The 17985-nt window shown below is 38.4% G+C and overlaps 1 protein-coding gene across 38 annotated transcripts in view; it reads right to left on the bottom strand.

Moving 5' to 3' along the window:
* LOC308390310 (ankyrin-3-like) overlaps nt 1-17985 on the bottom strand; it is a 177868-nt gene that overhangs the window by 106835 nt on the left and 53048 nt on the right. The window lies entirely within an intron of this gene.

Genomic DNA, 17985 nt, shown 5'->3' with positions numbered 1-17985 from the left:
ATTTTTATATATTGCAGGAAAAACAAAAAACAATCCTATGATGCAAATTTGCAAAGAAAACAGCATGTGCATCATTTCACTGTGGGAAGTGTTACGAACAGCTGATAGGAACGGCAAAGCGTGTTTCTGGAATATTATGTTTTTGTTGCTGCAAGCGCTTTTTATGCAATTTTTGCAAAGCTATATGTGGAACGAAACCGTGACCGAGGACAAGCTGATGTCATAAGATGTAAGTACAACTCCTCCGGTTTCATATGCAAAACAAATTATTGCGCTAGCTTACACGGTTCAGGTTCTACAGGGATTTAAAAATACTTACGCAAAACGGAGCATGCTGCTCTGACCGGCTTTAAAGGGTTAACAATGACTTTAAAAAATAATATAAAATAGTGTGCAACACCACTGAAGTTTTTTTTTAAACTCTCTTTTCAACCAACGGCAGTCACTCTCCAAATAACTTCTGCTTAGCTTTCCGAGCTTCCCTCGGGTCCTCTTAATCAGCGGTCTCCAACCTTTTTTGCGCCACGGACCGGTTTATGCCCGACAATATTTTCACGGACCGGCCTTTAAGGTGTCGCGGATAAATGAGGGAGGGGCTAATAATCGGCTCAGTCATTTTTAATGATCGTTGAAAGCCCAGATCGTAATCGTGATTAAAATTCGATTAATTGAGCAGCCCTACCTGGCCCTGCTCGTCACAACTGGCTTTTTGCATACAAGATGGCAACAGCAGAAACACTCATGTCAAGGCTTCAAAATGGCACATCAGAAACCAGTGGATGACGTCATGGTAAAAGCTACATCCATCTTTTATAGCTCTAACTGTCTATAGCTGCCGCCTAAAGCCTGACTTGACTTGAAGACATTCACATTGCACAGATGCTTTAAAAGTGAGCATATCTGCTAGATGTTATTTGGGTGATATTAGTGAACCTGTTTGGATTTACACCATGCTTTGTGTAATTATTGAGTCCTGCTTTCACTGGTTACATGTAGTCTTTTTTTTAATTTTTCTATTATCGTATGCTATTTAAACACATTTTTCTTGGCTGTTTAATCGTATTAAAAACACAAAAGTACATTTGTAATCTATTTAATGTTTTTGTTTGTTTGTTTGTTAAGATAAGATAACCTTTATTAGTCCCACACGTGGGAAATTTGTTTATTTCTGGTGTGAAGATTTGTCAAGAAAATATCAGCCTCTACTTAAATAGAGGCTAATTAGAGGTCCAGAGGTGTACTGCAGTTCAAAATCCTCATTTATCTTATACTGTGCCCTCCACTGTCTGAAAAAAGCTCTTAATTACTCCTCTTCCAATTGGCTGCCCTTCATAGACAGAAAGCTTAAATAGCAGGTGGGTGGGGCTTCTGTGCTTTCAGTGAAAACTACGTGTCTGAGATAACAATATTAAGGATTAGCTCTCATCTTTAACAACACACACAACTAAAATTAGAAAAACACAGCTTTGACTCACTGGTATAACTTATAAATGCTAACCTTGTTAGTTGAGGTCATACCCTTATTTAAATGCTTATTAAACACATTTTCTTTAGCCTGAAGCTGTTTCCAGTGTTGAAGATTTGCTAAAATGTCTCAGAACCTGACAAACCCTGAAGATATTTTTAATTTGCAGCACTATTTTATGTGTATGAACTCTAGGAATAAACAAAGAGAGGAATATATTTCTGTTGTCACCGCAGGTATGTTGCGCCTAGGATTTCACAGAAGGCTCCACAGAATCAGAGTTAACCATGACACACTCCCCCCCACACACAGAGTTTAATGATCCGTATTTGGTATTTTATGGCTTCTGTGAAGGGAGGCAAAAAGAATTTGAGAAGGATGGGTTGCCATGGCAACTGAGGTTCCTAAATTTCACAAGTTCATTTAATGTTGTGGGCCAGTTGGGGCCTTTTGATGCTAAAACTATAAGAACTGACAATGAAAGTAACCCACATGGCATGGATGTGGTGGGACTGGCACCAGTAAAATCTGTGTACAATGGTGTATAGATGTTACACACACACATAGTGATGGTTGGTAAAGCAACAGACAGCTATATCAGCAGAGGCAGGTTTTAAACCTCAAAATGTTTTGGTACCGATATATAGAGATCACAAGCACAGACTAAGAAAGAAATTGCACTGACTGTCTGGTCGGATTCCTATTCATGTTAAATATTCTATATTTTGTCTTGTTTTTTACTGCTCAGCCATGTGTCTTACACATTAGGTAAGAACTTAAACCAAACACACCACTACACAGCTGTGATGCTACTCTGCTACGTGCCCTCCAGTCAGTTTTCAGAATATTGTAAATTATAGAGAAGGAGACGCTCTACTAGTGAAAATGTAGAGCATCTTCTTCTGCACTATATATCTTTGCTGAATGTGCTTCAGTCACACTAGAACACAAAATAGGATCCCAGCTAGAAAATAAAATTGTGGCGATTTTGTGGTGATTTTTTGCATTCAGTGACCGATTGCAAGCAGTTGTAGCAAACAACTGGAGACCCCGAGGTTGAGCAATCCTCCCATTAACCTCTGGGTGAGGCGAGGCATGCAAGGTGAACCCAAGGTGACTGTGCAGGTTGTCTGGCAGGAGGCAACCAGTCTCCAAACAGTGTACTCAGACTTGCTGTAGAGTTTGTGATATCCAATTTAGAACCATTCAAGAAAAAACAAATATTAAGAAGCTGAACCCAGAAGCCAAACTTGTTGATGATTAAAAGTCTACAACCCTGTTGGAATTTAAAATATATAACTTGTAACTATAAGAATAACATTAAAATTTGTATGCACTTGCAAAAAAGACTGCTTTTAAGTGTAAGTGTTAAGTATTTTAACTAAACCATTACAGTGTGCACAGTCTCACAAATACAAAGCTCATTTTTCAGGTCCTCTATCAGTCCCTAGTGGCCTTTCAGTAATACTACATCAACTGCAGCAAGAGAGAAAAAACGTTTTTGTAAAAAATGTAAAAGAAAAATCCAGTTCTGAGTGTAAAACATGTAAACAGAAGGTCCTATCTCAGTTTGTTGTAATGTGTTTTTATTACTTTATGCAAAAGTCATTTTTAATAAAGTCTTGATTGCATAAGAATGCAACATAAAACTGTGTTTCTTTGATAAACAGTCTCATCCATTATTGTGTATATTATAAAATCTGCGCAGAATAAGCAGATGAAAGCACCTGTGTGTTTCTGGGCATGTCTGTTGTCTTGCCTCTGACTGGCTTCTGAGTGCCACAATCTGATTGGCTGCTTGGCTACTGCAGTCTCTGTATTCTCACAGCACTTGAGATACAGATGGACGAGGATAAAAACACAGCAACTCTTGAACTCCCCTTTTCTGTCATTTCTTTTCACATTTCACGGCAGCTCATCGTGACAGACTCCACATCTGTTCTTCTTCTGAAGCACATTCCCATGACTGAATGACAAATTGGCTATATTTTTAGTGTCTTTTTAAGAAGTTAAAACGCCGGCTGAAACCACATGTACCATGCATCAGGAAGCCCTATGCCTCATTAGGTCTCCTTACAGTTGGCTGGCAAACCCGTCCCCCGCTCCTCTCACTGGATGGCAGAAGATGACGTCGCTCTGCTGCTGGATTACAGGGTTGTGCTGATGTAAGGCTCCCTGCACGTCTATATGGGTGCGTATGATCACTGAGAAGCAGACAGACTGACTGACTGCTCAGAAGAAAGGACAAACAAGAAATGAGATAGAAACACCTTCAGACAGAAGTCAGTCGTGTTTTCTTAGCCTTCCCCAAAACACCCTTAAAGCAGAGTTAATTTCAATATGGTTTACTTGACAGCAAGCAAACACAATAAGGTCCAAAATGAAGAAAAGAGAGGATAGGATTAGGTACAGTACCACTGCTCGCTGCTAATCTTCCCTGACAGAGACAGAGCACTGGTCATGAATAAATTAACATCTGCCCGGGACCAACAGCATGCATAGCACGTAATGCATCAGCAGGGATGAGCAGTAAGTGTGTTGTGCAAGTCAACAATCACACTGTCTGTACATGCACACACAAAATCCTGTTTGCAACATCAATTTTCCCTCATTATACAAATAGCTTTACTGATATTGGATTTTTGGGATATATTGATATTAGAGTTTAACAAGGCTAAGAGGTTAGATCCATCTTGGCAGCGGCTGTGCTCGGATACATAAGTTCTAAAAGCCAACATCAGCATATTAAAAAAGCAATGTTTAGCATGTTTACCATGGCAGGCTGTGCCTGACGTCGGACTTCACTAACTACATACATATAAGTCTGCCATCTTACTGTCCTGTATATTATGGGGTACACTCAAAGTATCACATATCACTAACCAGAGTCAACAAATTTTCAGATTCTGAGTCCCTCTGTCCAATGGATGCAGATATATAACTGGATAAGTCATAATCCTCCTGCAGGCAACACAAGTAACAATAAATCATAATAATTCAGAGGAAAACCAAAATCAGTCAGCAGGATTCATCCAGGCATGTCGCACCCTAGTGCCACCCTAGTTTTGCATATAACAGTGTTGCCTATTAAAGTAAGATAGCATTAACAGTTTGAGCCTAGCTACAATTAACACTGAATATAAATTCTAGAACTGAATATGTTGTATATTGTTACCCCCCCCATCATAGAAAAATCTGTGGCATTTTGTGGAAATTTAAGCATTAAGCATTCTGGATTTTATACTTCGTGGACTACATACTTATTTATTATATAGGCTATACAGAGCATGAAATCAAAATTTGCATGTTTTATGTAACTGAATTGTTTAATTATCTGGGGCAAAGAAACAAATTAAGTTATAGACTATATTTATATGAAACGTGTATACTTATTACATTTGAAATATTTTAAACAGATGTCACATCTGCATATGTATTAAAAAATTTCTTTGATTTTGACACCCCATTTGATTTCCATGCCACCCTAAGAAGAAGATTTCTCTAGATCCACCCATGGATTCATCATCTATGTTCGTTAAATGTAATTTTAAAATTTCGTGGCAATGCATCCAGAGGAATTGGTGATCACAGATAAAGCGATTAAAAAAAAAAAACGTAAAATAAACCAACGTGTTTCACAGGATTCCTCACATATGGTTTTTAAAACCTATAACAAGCTATAACAAAACTATAACAGCTCATGGCTGTCTTTGGCATTGCAATTTTTTCTAACTAAAGAAATAAGAAAAGTTATACAGATGACCTGTCATGAGCTAATATGGGTTGATAAAATTAGCCTGATTTGTCAAAAATTTATGGAATTTATTTCTTCCAGCTTTTGATGTTTTATTGAAATAATTAAGCTGTACTGCTGCTGTAGATGTCCGTCCCAGATGACGAACTGCAATCTATTTGGAAAATACAAAATAAAGCATTTTTTCTCACCATTTTATTTGAACATTAATTGACCTGAAACAATTTAACCTTGTTAAATGAATCACTGAACAGAAAATCTGTGAGCTACACTCTAATAATTATACCATTTATCAAATACAACTTCACTGGTTTTCAGGTTCTTAACTGTTAAGATTTATTGTTTTTCTCTTTTAATTTTACTAATTTATCCGCATGATAATGATCACAATATTTGGATTCTGGGGAGATGTCCAAAAAAATTTGATAATTCTTATATGGACTTAAGTAACACTTTTCTGGTATTATTATCTAAAGTTTGACTGATAAAGAATAAGCATTAAAAAACAAATCAATTTTGTGGTATTTTAGATTAAATTTGTATTACAAGCTTTTTATTTATCAGCTTGATTCTCAACAATAAAAGACTTCAGTAAACAGAGACTAGCACTATGTGAGCGGTGAGCTTAGCTTTACAGCTCACAGAGCACAAAGCTAATTAAGAAATTGCTCAGTAAATCAATAGGGCACTTAAGATGAATGTTCAACATCAGCATTGCTTTTTTCTCTCTTTGCTGAGTCTCGAGCCAAGTGACCATCATCATTCATAGACAGCGAGCTGTGGTTCCCATTTTAATGTCCTACACTTTTTTAATTAAGCGTCCTTTGTCAGCCACGGATGGCTGAAGTAAAACCAGAACTTATGGGTACAACAAGCTCATGACATGCTGCAGCTATCGTAATAAACTGAAATATTGGCGATATATATATCGGAGAGTTGGCAGTTCGTCTTGTAACCGGAAGGTTGCCGGTTCGAGCCCTGGCTCGGACCGTCTCGCTCGTTGTGTCCTTGGGCAAGACACTTCACCTGCTGCCTACAGGTGATGGCCAGAGGGGGCGATGGTGCGATAGAGCAGCCTCGCTTCTGTCAGTCTGCCCCAGGGCAGCTGTGGCTACAACTGTAGCTGCCTCCAGCAATCTATAATCATTTCACTTTGGTTACAACTTCACTTTGTGTTAATTTGCTACAAAATCCGAAAAGAAAATCTCAAGAATCTTTTTTGGAAAGATTGATCAAATAAACATGAACGAGAGGTTCCTTAAATTTTAAGATATTCTTTCATACTCCAAGGACAATTCACCTCGTATAAACTGGTTAGCGTGAACGGTCGGTGTGAACAGCTGCAATAAGAACAGGTGTGTCTGAAAATAATTTTTAGCGCATAAGTTATTCCCGCCTGACTTGCCTGAGTATGATCACAATTGTTTTTTTCTCTCTATCAAATTAACTGAATAAAAAGTTTCTCTACACCAATGATCCCATTGGAAATGATGAGTGCTAAAAGTCAGTCTGGGATATTTTGTGTTGGGTGTCCAGATGTTCGGATCTACAGTTTGACGAGGAGGAGTGTCATACCACAGAGCAAGACAGATTGCCACTATTCACCTTCTGTCTATGTGCATATTGTGTAATACTGCTGCATTTTTCTGCATCTTCATATGAAGATGAATCACAGGAAAATAATTCACTCCTCAGTCGATGGATGTGGGCGTCAACCTCACATCACCTCCTCTGCCACTGCAGTTGCTGCAGATTAGGCAGTAAAGCTGCATTCAAAATTTCATGAAAATAATAAGAAGCAGAGACTTCTCACCTCAGCCTCCGGGGACTAAACATCTTGTCTTCTGCTATTGTCTCACTGAACGCTCACTGACAAAAAGCAGACAATAACACTATGAAAAATTAGCCTAGTGAAAAAGGATTATGAAAAGCTCACTGCTGTTATGAAACACCCACGGGATTTTCTGATGTATGACTTCATGCTGAGAGATGAGATGCTGTTATACCAGTTAACGCTCCATCAAATAATTCATCGGTCAAAAGTTTCCCCGAGTAAAATTCAATCCAATTTTATTTATATGGCACAACAACAGCGCCTCACAGCACTTAAAGACTAAAAGTGAAGTATTTCACCAATGAAGGCCAAACTGGTTACACTTTGATTTCCTGAACCATTAAAGGTCTGGCTTTTGGTTGATCATCTGGATTTCTAGCACATCAGTTTTGCTCAGCTGCCTGCAGTTTGATCAGTTCAACAGTTTCATCTGTACAAACTTCACTCAGCTCGTTTTAATATTTGATGTTGTTGTGAATGTGAACTTACTGCTGATATTGTTTGCATCAATCCAACTGCATCTATATATATTCTACTGTATCTACTGCATCTACTGTACAACTGTGCAATATTTTTCTGTTTTTGCAGTCAACGCATTCAAAGGTGGGTCATTCGATGCAAAGAATGACCGACTCAGAATTAGAAGAGTTTTTTTAGACTATAATTTCGGTCTATTTAATGCAAAGTTACCTTCATACTATGAATTTTTTTCCAAGCTAGAAAACCTTGAAGTACAGTATATAGAGGTGATTTAAATTTTGGCACTTTTTAAAGCTTAATTGTCTCGTGTCTATTATGTAGAGGAATGAAAATAAGTATTTTCTGATCATTTGCAAGGGGAAAGTGCGTTTTGGGCAAATTTTAAAAGGCCATGTAACCATGTGAAGAAGGAGGCTGGTCAGAACAGGTCACGGCCTATGACTGGTATCCTTTTTACCGACATTCTGGTATCAAGCTGATCTTTTAGCTGTGATTCCTTCTGTGCTAAAATAATGTTAGACAATTCCAGGTTTTTTGCAGGTTTAGGCATGTCGAATTATTATATTAACAAAAGACAAAACACATGTAAACAAGACATGCTGAATACTCTTAAATGGAAGAAAAGAAAATATTTTGCACTTGGTTGACAGAAGCTGTAAATCCATTTATCTAAAAACAGAAGATAAATTTCATCTGCTGTGTCAAGATATCTGAATGATACCAGGTCATGTTAATTGCAAGGTCAATATTTTGCATGAATTAAATCAAAGTTTAAATGTGTTCCATGTGTTTCCAGTGCCAGCGGCCTCTCCACACTTCTCGCTACCAGATACTGTCTAACTGAGACAAGACAAGCCTCCCCTTTGTTCTGCCACACACACACGAAGGTAAACAATGCGTTCAGTGAACTGTCTGTAAGTGTACAAGCCTCTGTCAGTCTCACTGTTTCTGTCCAGTCTGATCCACACAGGTCTCCTGCCGCTCACCTTCAAAATGTCCGCCTTGCCCGGAGAATACAGCGGAGGGCAGGAGACAGGCGTAGTTTTTTTTCCCTCTCAACCACAAACGCGCACAGACCCACATCCTGTCTGTGTCGTGACTCTCTGCTGGACCCATGCCACGCATCGACACCTCACCCACAGAGAGCACACACAGCCTTGAAACATGAAAGTATCCTGTGATTTCGTACCCATTTCAGATAATCTAGAAACTCCCTAATAACAAATCTACTTTTTGATATCTTTGCCACTGATTTCCACCATATAACACCCTCTGTAATTCTTTTACAACATAACTGTATTTCTAAAAAAAAAAAAAATACATATTGATTACCAGCTCTTCAGCATTTATTCTGTCCAGGAATTGCAGGGCTGCACGGGGATGACACCTTTCTGGGAAGAGTGTGGTAAATATAATAAACAGTATCTTTTTTTTTTTACCACTGAAACCAAGCTGAAACTGGTCTCTGAGGTTGGTGCTTGGCACATGCCAACGCGTGCCAAAACTGCAGTACCTACAGTGGCCACTTGAGGCCTCACATCCCCATAGACTGCCATGTTAAAATGCCCACGTTTCAAGTGAAAATAAACTAGTACTAACAATATTACTCTGGGCGTGGCAGCTTTGATTGACAGATAGATTTTGAATCTCTTGGTCAAGTTTTTAGTGTTGTTGATATTCTATTATTTGCATTTGATCAAGTAGCTTCTAAGTACAAACTGTGTCTCTGCAATGAAGGATATGCATGTATTGATAACCAAGCTAGTTAGCAGTTTGTAGCACCAAAAAACCCCCAAATAAAAACAAACAAACAGAGACAGTCATGAAATAAAAGTTGAAAGGACTTAACAAACCCATGGCTGATGTAAATCTGACTATGTCCATCTTTTATATACAGTAATATGATTAGAGCTTAAATGTGAACCGTTGGGAATATTTAGAATAAAGTGAACTTAACTATCTATAAACTCTTCTGCACTTGTGTGCAGATCTAGCAGCTTGGGACTGCAGTACATTAACTGCTCTTAACAAACTTGAGTCCCTGACCAAACAGTCAAGGGTCAAGCCACATTGTGTCCAGCACATGTTGACAAGCAGAATGAGTGGAAAACCCCACTGACAACCCCAAACCACTATAGATAACATAGATATCTCAATCCAAACCTTCAAATAAATCACTTGCTTCTCCTTTCCACCAGACTTTCCCTTCCTCCTCAGCTCTGTGTGCATTTTTAATGATTTTTCAGCTCATTCTTTTGGTTTTACGGACTATACAATGTAGTCACCGTTCTCTATAATAGACCTGTTAACCAATACCTGCCCCAGAAGCTTAGCATTCAAAGATCAAAATATCTCAAAACTATAGAGACAAAAAGTGGAGAAAGAAAAGCAGCTTCTGTTGTACATAGAGAAAAAAGTTTCTCCAACATTCTTAATATGAACAACAGGAATTGCAAAACACCTCTACAAAGATTCCGATTGCACAGCAACCCTGCCTGTAAAAGTTACATGGATATAAATATGTTTTAGCAAATTAATTCAATTTACTGCATTATGCTGTCTCTGTGCTAAGCACTAATCTGTGTGTAGAAATGGAAAAGCAACAATAATGAAGGGTTCGGTTAAATGAGAAGACAAGATGAGCTAAATCTGTTGAAACGCAACTGCGTGTTCGTGCATGTATGCGTGTATGCGTGTGTGTGTGTGTGTGTGTGTGTGTGTGTGCGCTAAATGAATGGACTGTCCCAGTTCTTGGTGTCGATCTTCCACTGCAGAGGAGAGAAGAGAGAACAGGGCTGCAGGGAAGCGGAGGAAGGGAGGATAAAAGACCTAACTAACAACATCCTCATCTTCCCTGTCATTCTTTCGCCCTCACTCTGCCTACTCTCCACTTCCCTACTTTTCCCTGCTACTTCATCAGTAGCTCTCCTTGATCTAACTCAATCTCACTCAGTAAGCTTTTTCTAATTCCCCCATCTTTTCAATTTGTTTCATCATATATATTTTTCTCTTCCTCTTGCCTTTTTGTGTTATGCATCACCTCTCCCCCGCATCCCCAACAACCCTTTCTTGCCTTCCTGGTCCACCAATCACAATGCTTGAGAGGCTCTGCACCAATCCTCTGGCACAGCAACCCCCTTCACAGCCATGTTAAAGTGAACATAATATCCTGGTGCCACAAGAATGGCATAATATGGTGACATGTAACCTTTCATACAACTTTCCTTCCTATACACAGGTGTTTGCAATCTCTACAGTTCGCACATACTTTCTTCTCCTTTAACATTCCTTTATCTTATTACTTTCCTTTCACATCTCTACTCCAGCTGTATTTCTGCTCAGCTCTGTAGAGGAGTCCTTCTATTATTCATAATGCTCTCTCCTCAGTTAAGTTACTCCTTTTCTGTTATCTCTGCTCCGTCCCATCAGATTCTACATTGCTGGCATCTGCTGCTGCAGCTTGTAAATGCTCACATGTGGCTTTTTAAATCTTGATGTTATCATACAAATGACTTTGCATTCTTCTGATGACATAAAAAAAAAGTTTGGGTTCTTTTTGTTTTAGCTTGATAACTGAGTTTCTCTAAGTGGTGATAAAAACCCCTGCAACAATCAGACAGCATGAAGAGAAAGGAGTGGAGTGGGTTTCATGTTGACAGCTCTGAGATGAAACCATTTAATAGATCTTTTAGTGAGTCACTGTTAGTTTTCCTTCTCTGGCTGTCAAGAAAGATAATAGAGTGATAGCTCGCTGCAGCCCAATCAGCGCCTCACAGTAGGAATTATTTTGTAAAATTAGCAACCGCCAAAGCTGCACTAATCATCATTATTTTGGCTAAATGGACTGCAGCAATACTATGTATTCATCATACGGTATGTATCAGCTTTGTTATAGCCAGAGCAGGCTGCTGTTTTCAGCAACCTACCTGCCCTTCCCCAACAACAAACATGAAAAGCTGGTGACACAGTGTATAAAAATATCACTTTTACTTGAAGTGCATTGCTTTGTAGCTGACAGTAACTTGCCTCAAAGATGAGATTTACTTACTTGCCCATGTCAGAGTAATTTTAGCTCATATCAGGGCTGCCTATCCTAGGATATCAGAATCAGAATACTTTATTCATCCCGAGGGAAATTAGGGGTTAGCGTGTTGATGTGGTGGACGAGAACAAGTACTTGGGTGTGCACCTTCAACAACAGGCTCAACTGGGAGATGAACACAGTGGGTACGTATAAGAAGTAGATTGGCAGGCTGTGTTTCTTAAGGAAGTAGAGATCTCCTGTTGTGGGGAGCGCAGCGTGCTATGTTGTGGTCTTCTGGAGGGGAGGGCTGCATTGGAGCTGGTGACACCAACAAACTGAATAAATTAATTAGGAAGGCTGCAAACTGTTCACTGAACAAACTGTTATGCATTATGGATAGTTCTCACTACCCTCTGCACCACTTACTTGAGAGACAGCAAAGAAAAGTTGGTAACAAACTGATTGGACAGATACAGGAACTCTTTCATATCACATGCATTAATTCTTTACACTGCAGCACATCTGTATAGAAAAGGAGCATCTGTTCTCTTGTGTTAACACTAGAGATGCACTACTTGATAGGCCAGGGACTGGAACGACAAACGATGAATTGTCAGGCTGCTCAGCCCAAACCAGTGACCAACCGATCAGTCTCAGACATTACCGATTATAAACCAGTCTGTTTCATGCATCCACAACACGCACACAGCGATGCGGGGAAATAGATACTCACACTCTCACTGTAAATGAGGAAGACACAAAACAATAAGGGAACCACCCCCCAAAAACTCATACGTAACAACAAACCTAAATAAGACACTTAAATCACCGTCATCCAGCTGAACATGCCCAGCTTGAAGAAGCTAACAACTGTACTTTACTCCTTTATTAAATATAATAATAGAAAAAGAAAAGTTGATTTTTTCTTTGCATATGGTATCAGTTATAGTTCTTAGAAAGAAAATCAACACTGGTAGGTCACCGTGATTAAAAAAATTGTGAAATCGCCTAGAAAACTGGTGCATTATTAGCAGTTTGTATAACCCTGAATTGTCACCACTCTCCTCATACACAAACACAGTTTTTTTTACTCTCTACTAAAACTTAAACTGTTATACTGAGCAACTTTAATATCATCTAATATTTGCTATTCTTTACGTATTCATTAGTGCATTTCGTATGTGAATCTGAATTTGACATTTTGCTTTAGCTTTGCTGATATTAAAATATTTTTGGACTTCTGTAATATTAAAATATTATTTAATATTTGAATTTACATTTATTTGAACTTAATTCACTGACATCCCATAGTTGCAATGCATGCCCCTTTTGCCACTAATGTCAATATTGTGTTTAGTTTTTGTCTGAAGGTATTCTGTTAACAATATTAAATAGATATAGGAAAAACATTCAGCGATGAAAACAGACATTTTTGGGGGTATCCACTCAAAATATATATCTAAACCATTAATCAGTAACAAATGTTTGCAGATAGTTTTTAGACCACTCACCAATAAAATCAGCTAAATATTGCAGCTCTAAATATGATACATTTATAATATTTGTTTCATCTTGTGTTTCTGTTTCACTGGCGCATCACCATATGCCTTAGGGACAATGTGGCAGATTGGCCATCACATTGATTGATTGATCAATTGGGGAGAAGATTAAATTGGTTTCGCATGGTGAAAGTGTGAAAATGCATGTCCCCTTCCCCCACTGCTAATCCCGGTATCCTTAATAGTCATAAAAACAGCCCAAAATACAAAGTTTACTTGGAACTAATGTAAGCAAAAAATTCTGTCCTCTTTCATGCAAACCTTCCAACATGCAAACAATAAAAAATACAAGCATGTGTGCTCAGAAAAGACAGACAACAAAGAGAAATGCAAGGACTGAATATTTTAATGGGCAGCGGGTATAATGGAGTGGAGGACAAAGAGATATAAACACGCTGGTTGAAGAGCAGGCTTCTGACATGAATCTTGGCTTAAATAAGTGTCGGGGGATTAATGTGGTACAATGCATGGTCACAGGGGATCTCTGCATGTGTGTGTGTGTGTGTCTGTGTGTGTGTTTGTGTGTCCTGCTTCCAACCCCCAGTCCCAGAAGCAGAAGTGTGGCAGAACAATACAGCCTTCTGCCAGTTGACAGACATGCAGGGAGGGAGGCAGGGCATTGATGGAGAGTGGTTAAAAAAAGAGGGAGAGAGAGAAAGATAAAGCCGGATGGGTAGGGGGAGAGCAGAGTTGAGGAGAGAAGCGGCAGCAGATAAAAAAAAAAAGACGCCAGAATCGAGTCCTTCCCAAAAATAAACCTCAGAAGAGGCAGCGTCTTTCCAGCCTCACCCCCCCCCCATCCCCCTTGCTAATTCTTGTCTCACTTTGAAATAATAGAGAGCTCAGTGCTCCCTGTATGAGACCTTTGTTGGATTTCATTCTCTTCAATCCATATATTCAGTTTAATACAGGTTCATCCTCTCAGATAGTCCAGTATATCTTTATTTGCTTTTACATTTGTTTCATATCAGTGTATAGCCATGCTAGCAGTTTGGTCCATACTCCCTCTGTATCAGCATGCCAGACACGCTACTCATCACATACTGATGCTGGGTCAGGACCCAAAGAGATCACAATGCCAGTGTGATGCTGCTTCCTTAGCTATTTCTAAAAGTGTTGAAGGATCCAAAGAGCTCCATAAAAATCCCTCAATATACAAAAACTGTGCCATGAGAAAAGTGCTACGGTATCCTCAGTCACAAGATACACATGGTACACAAAGGCCGTATTAAAGAAGTAGAGAAAGGTGTTGCAGATAGGAGAACTTCATTTCTGTTCTATTTTTACTCAAAATATGGTGTTTTTCTAAACCCAATCAAACAGTTTTAGGTCTTGTGACTTCTGTTTTCTACGGAGCCCCTCTGATGACATGGTCCAAAAAATAAATAAATTGTGGCCACAAAATACTACTTCATGGGCACGAAATGGGTATAACGTGTCCACGAAATACTTATTTGTGCCCACAAAATACTATTTCGAGGGCACGAAATAGGTATAACGTGCGCACGAAATTCTAATTTGTGGGCACGAAACACTTGACCGATAACCGTGATCCTTCCCAGGCCCTTGCAGTTGGTTGACAATAAAATCTATCCCGGCGTCCAGCATGCTGGAAAGTGAAGCTATGGAGTTTCTCTTGATTAAATTATGAAAAGAAGGAATTCCTCACTAAGTGTACAATGATCGAGGAGTAAGAAGGTGTTGAACATCATGTTATGACAACTTAAAAATGCTGATATTTTGTAGGTATAAAGCTTACTATGTTTGGCATCTTCATATGAAACTAGCATGCTAAAATACTAAATAATTAACACTGATGCTGACGCAAAATTGGATATTTCTCCAGACACTTCCAGTAGTAAAACCAAATGACTAAACAATTAAAACCATTGACTTGATAAAGTTGCTAACTGAAAAGTCTATACCGTCCATTTTTTAAACTGAATCGTTCTTATTTGATCTGTTTATCTAGTATTATCTATAGATCTATAGATTATTTAGACATCACACTTTCCCCCTGCCCTTTTAATCATGTTTACTCCCTAAATTTGATTATGAGTCATAATTAAATACACTTCAAACTCATGCGAGACTTAAAACACGTAATACATGGTAAGAATTTAAATGTATCCTGCCGACTCTCTGTTTGACTTTCAAGTCTGAGGACAAGGCAGGGGTCAAGTAAAGCCGCCACAAACTGGAGTAACACAATCACTAAAAGCACAGTGTCCAAAATAATAAAGGAAATAACCAGGAGATGAATAAGTAATGCCAACAATTCTCACTAAGTGTAGTGTTTTCAATCTGGCTTGAAGCCCATCTTATTCCACACAGTGGTTTTAGTCTTTTGCTACTCTGGAAGGCATCACAAAAATTACTTTCTCAACAAAAAAAAAAAAAATTGTATTATTAGTCCATTATGCTTCCAACATAGGAAAACTCCACCACCATGAGCTAAAGACAGTGACGTGTAGTTTTAGCTGTGCTAAGTCAGTCAGTCAGTCAGTCAGTCAGTCAGTCAGTCAGTCAGACTATTGACAAAGCAAATACACAGCAGAGCATTAATCAGTCACACACGATCCAACAGCCTCTTAATGTATAAATCAATCAGGCTAACCATAGTGTGCCACTCAGCCAGTCAGTTTACCAGCCAGCTGACCAATCTGAAAAGCATGCTGACTTTATTGCTACAAGAGATGCAACTTGTTCATGTAATCCGGCTTGAAAGCACTGAGTGGCTTCATGTTTGTCTGGAGCTTGCATCTAATAGCATTAATGGTGGCTCTTCAGTGCACTGATCTCAGTGGAACTCTTAATGCATGACTTCTATTTTCCAGTTTCTGGTAACATCCATACCATCAACAGTGTTGGACAGTGAAGATCTATAAGCTCTGTATGCATTACTGAAGCAACTTAAAAAACAAAGTAAGAGTTAAAAAGATTTCGTGCAATCTTGACTACTATTTAAAAAAATGTGGCAAAAGGAAAACTGCAAGCAATACAAATAAGTCATGAGTGAGCTTACAAAGCACATAGCTTGATTTAAAATGCCAAACTGACATCTCTATTTGTGTCATAACTAAACTAAATAATTTAATAGTGGTATTAATCTTCTCGTGTAATATCTTGGTCAAGAAGTGAATCATATTTTTAAAATATGATTCACTGCATAATGAGGTTAAAAAAAGTACTATCAGAAAGTTTAATTCTAACATTACTAACAAACACTTATATTTTTAATTTTCATACTGAAAAAACAAACAAACAAAACAAACGTATTGTAGGTTGGGATCAGTGGTGTTCCAGCCGATCAAGCAAGTCAGGCAGTACTTGCCCAGTAAAGTACTTTTCTAAATTACCAGCTGTATAAAATGAAAATTACTCAAGAGTTTTAAAGTATTTTTACATATATATATATATACACACACACATTATATATATATATATATATATATATATATATATATATATATATATATATATATATATATATATATATATATATATATATATATTGAAGAGCAACCCTTAAGGCTTGTCCACAGGAAGTGACTAGTAGCAACATGGTAAGAAGAGACTAATGAAAGTCAATGACATTCAGCCACTTGGGAGCACTGGTGGTGTAAAGTGACCAGGTCTCAGGTTAAACTTTTGTTAACTTCAATGTGAGCAACTTAAATGATCAATGAAGTGAAGGATACAATTAATTGCTATTAAATGGCTGGTAAATACTGTATGCTACAGGGTTACCTAGGCAACCAGTGTGATCAGTCAAGGGTGGAAAGCAAAGGGCAATAAGCAAATTGGTTTAAGTGCTGGAAAGTTTATGTAGAGCCATGAAAATAATTCAAGTGTTTGGTGGCAAAACAGATGATATAAAAGATGGACGTGGTTTCCATGATTGAAAAGTGAAGCCAACACAAAAGCCAACTGCATTTTGTGCAGGATTAAAGTAAGTAGGCTAAAGGGTGTTGCAAAAAGATTTTTTGCTCTACAGAAGTCTAAGGAAGCCTTGACCCTGACCTAAAAAATTACTTCCCTGTTCATTCTGTTCCTTCTGACTAAGCCCATGAATTTTCTCACAAGCTCCAGCTCAACCCTTACGTGTCACATCTACATCTAAAACATCAAGACATCACCATTATTACATCCATCTATTATACTGCAAATGGGAAGCAGCTAAATATCCTTAGTGGTAGATTATGCTGTGACTCCAGTGACCCATTTAACATACAGCCAACAATGATACTGATACTCTTTATAATTAGCTGTTCTTTTATGATCGAAAATGGAAGTGTGTTATTTAATCAACATTGAAGAGCCATTTCAGGCATACAGTATGAGAGAGATGACGAGAAAGAGAGAGATCAAGTAAAGTGAGGAGAGTTAAAGATAACTGTGGCGATGTGAGACGAGGAGGGAGATTTTTTGCTCCCCTGGTGCCAAGAATTAGCCACTGGGCAGACGGGGGTTATATAGATTTACCTTGAGTGAGCCAGTGATAGCTGATATCCCCATGACAAGGTTATGCCACAAACACCGGGAAACTGCTGACGTCAGAATACACACATTATACTACATCAACATTACTTGTTGCCTTATAGTAAAACCATAAACCTGTGACCAAACCGACTCAAATTCAGCTCTTTCAGCTTCCTGATGAATCCCCATTATCATGCAGTGTTTTTATGGCACATCATTAACTGCTGCATTTGCCCTTCTACGTAGCCAATGATCATTACTGCTTCTCAAAAGAATGACTCCAACCTGGCAAATAAAATAAATACATTCCCATGGTTTTAAACTTCTTTGAAAAAATACATCTATACAACATTCTTGTGGCATTCATGTTGTTGATATTTCTTCAGG

The sequence above is a fragment of the Rhamphochromis sp. 'chilingali' genome, assembly GCF_963969265.1.
Source record: "Rhamphochromis sp. 'chilingali' genome assembly, chromosome: 22".
Taxonomy (NCBI): Eukaryota; Metazoa; Chordata; class Actinopteri; order Cichliformes; family Cichlidae; genus Rhamphochromis; species Rhamphochromis sp. 'chilingali'.
Note: the sequence above shows the minus strand (reverse complement) of the source record. Positions and strands in the feature narration are given on the sequence as shown.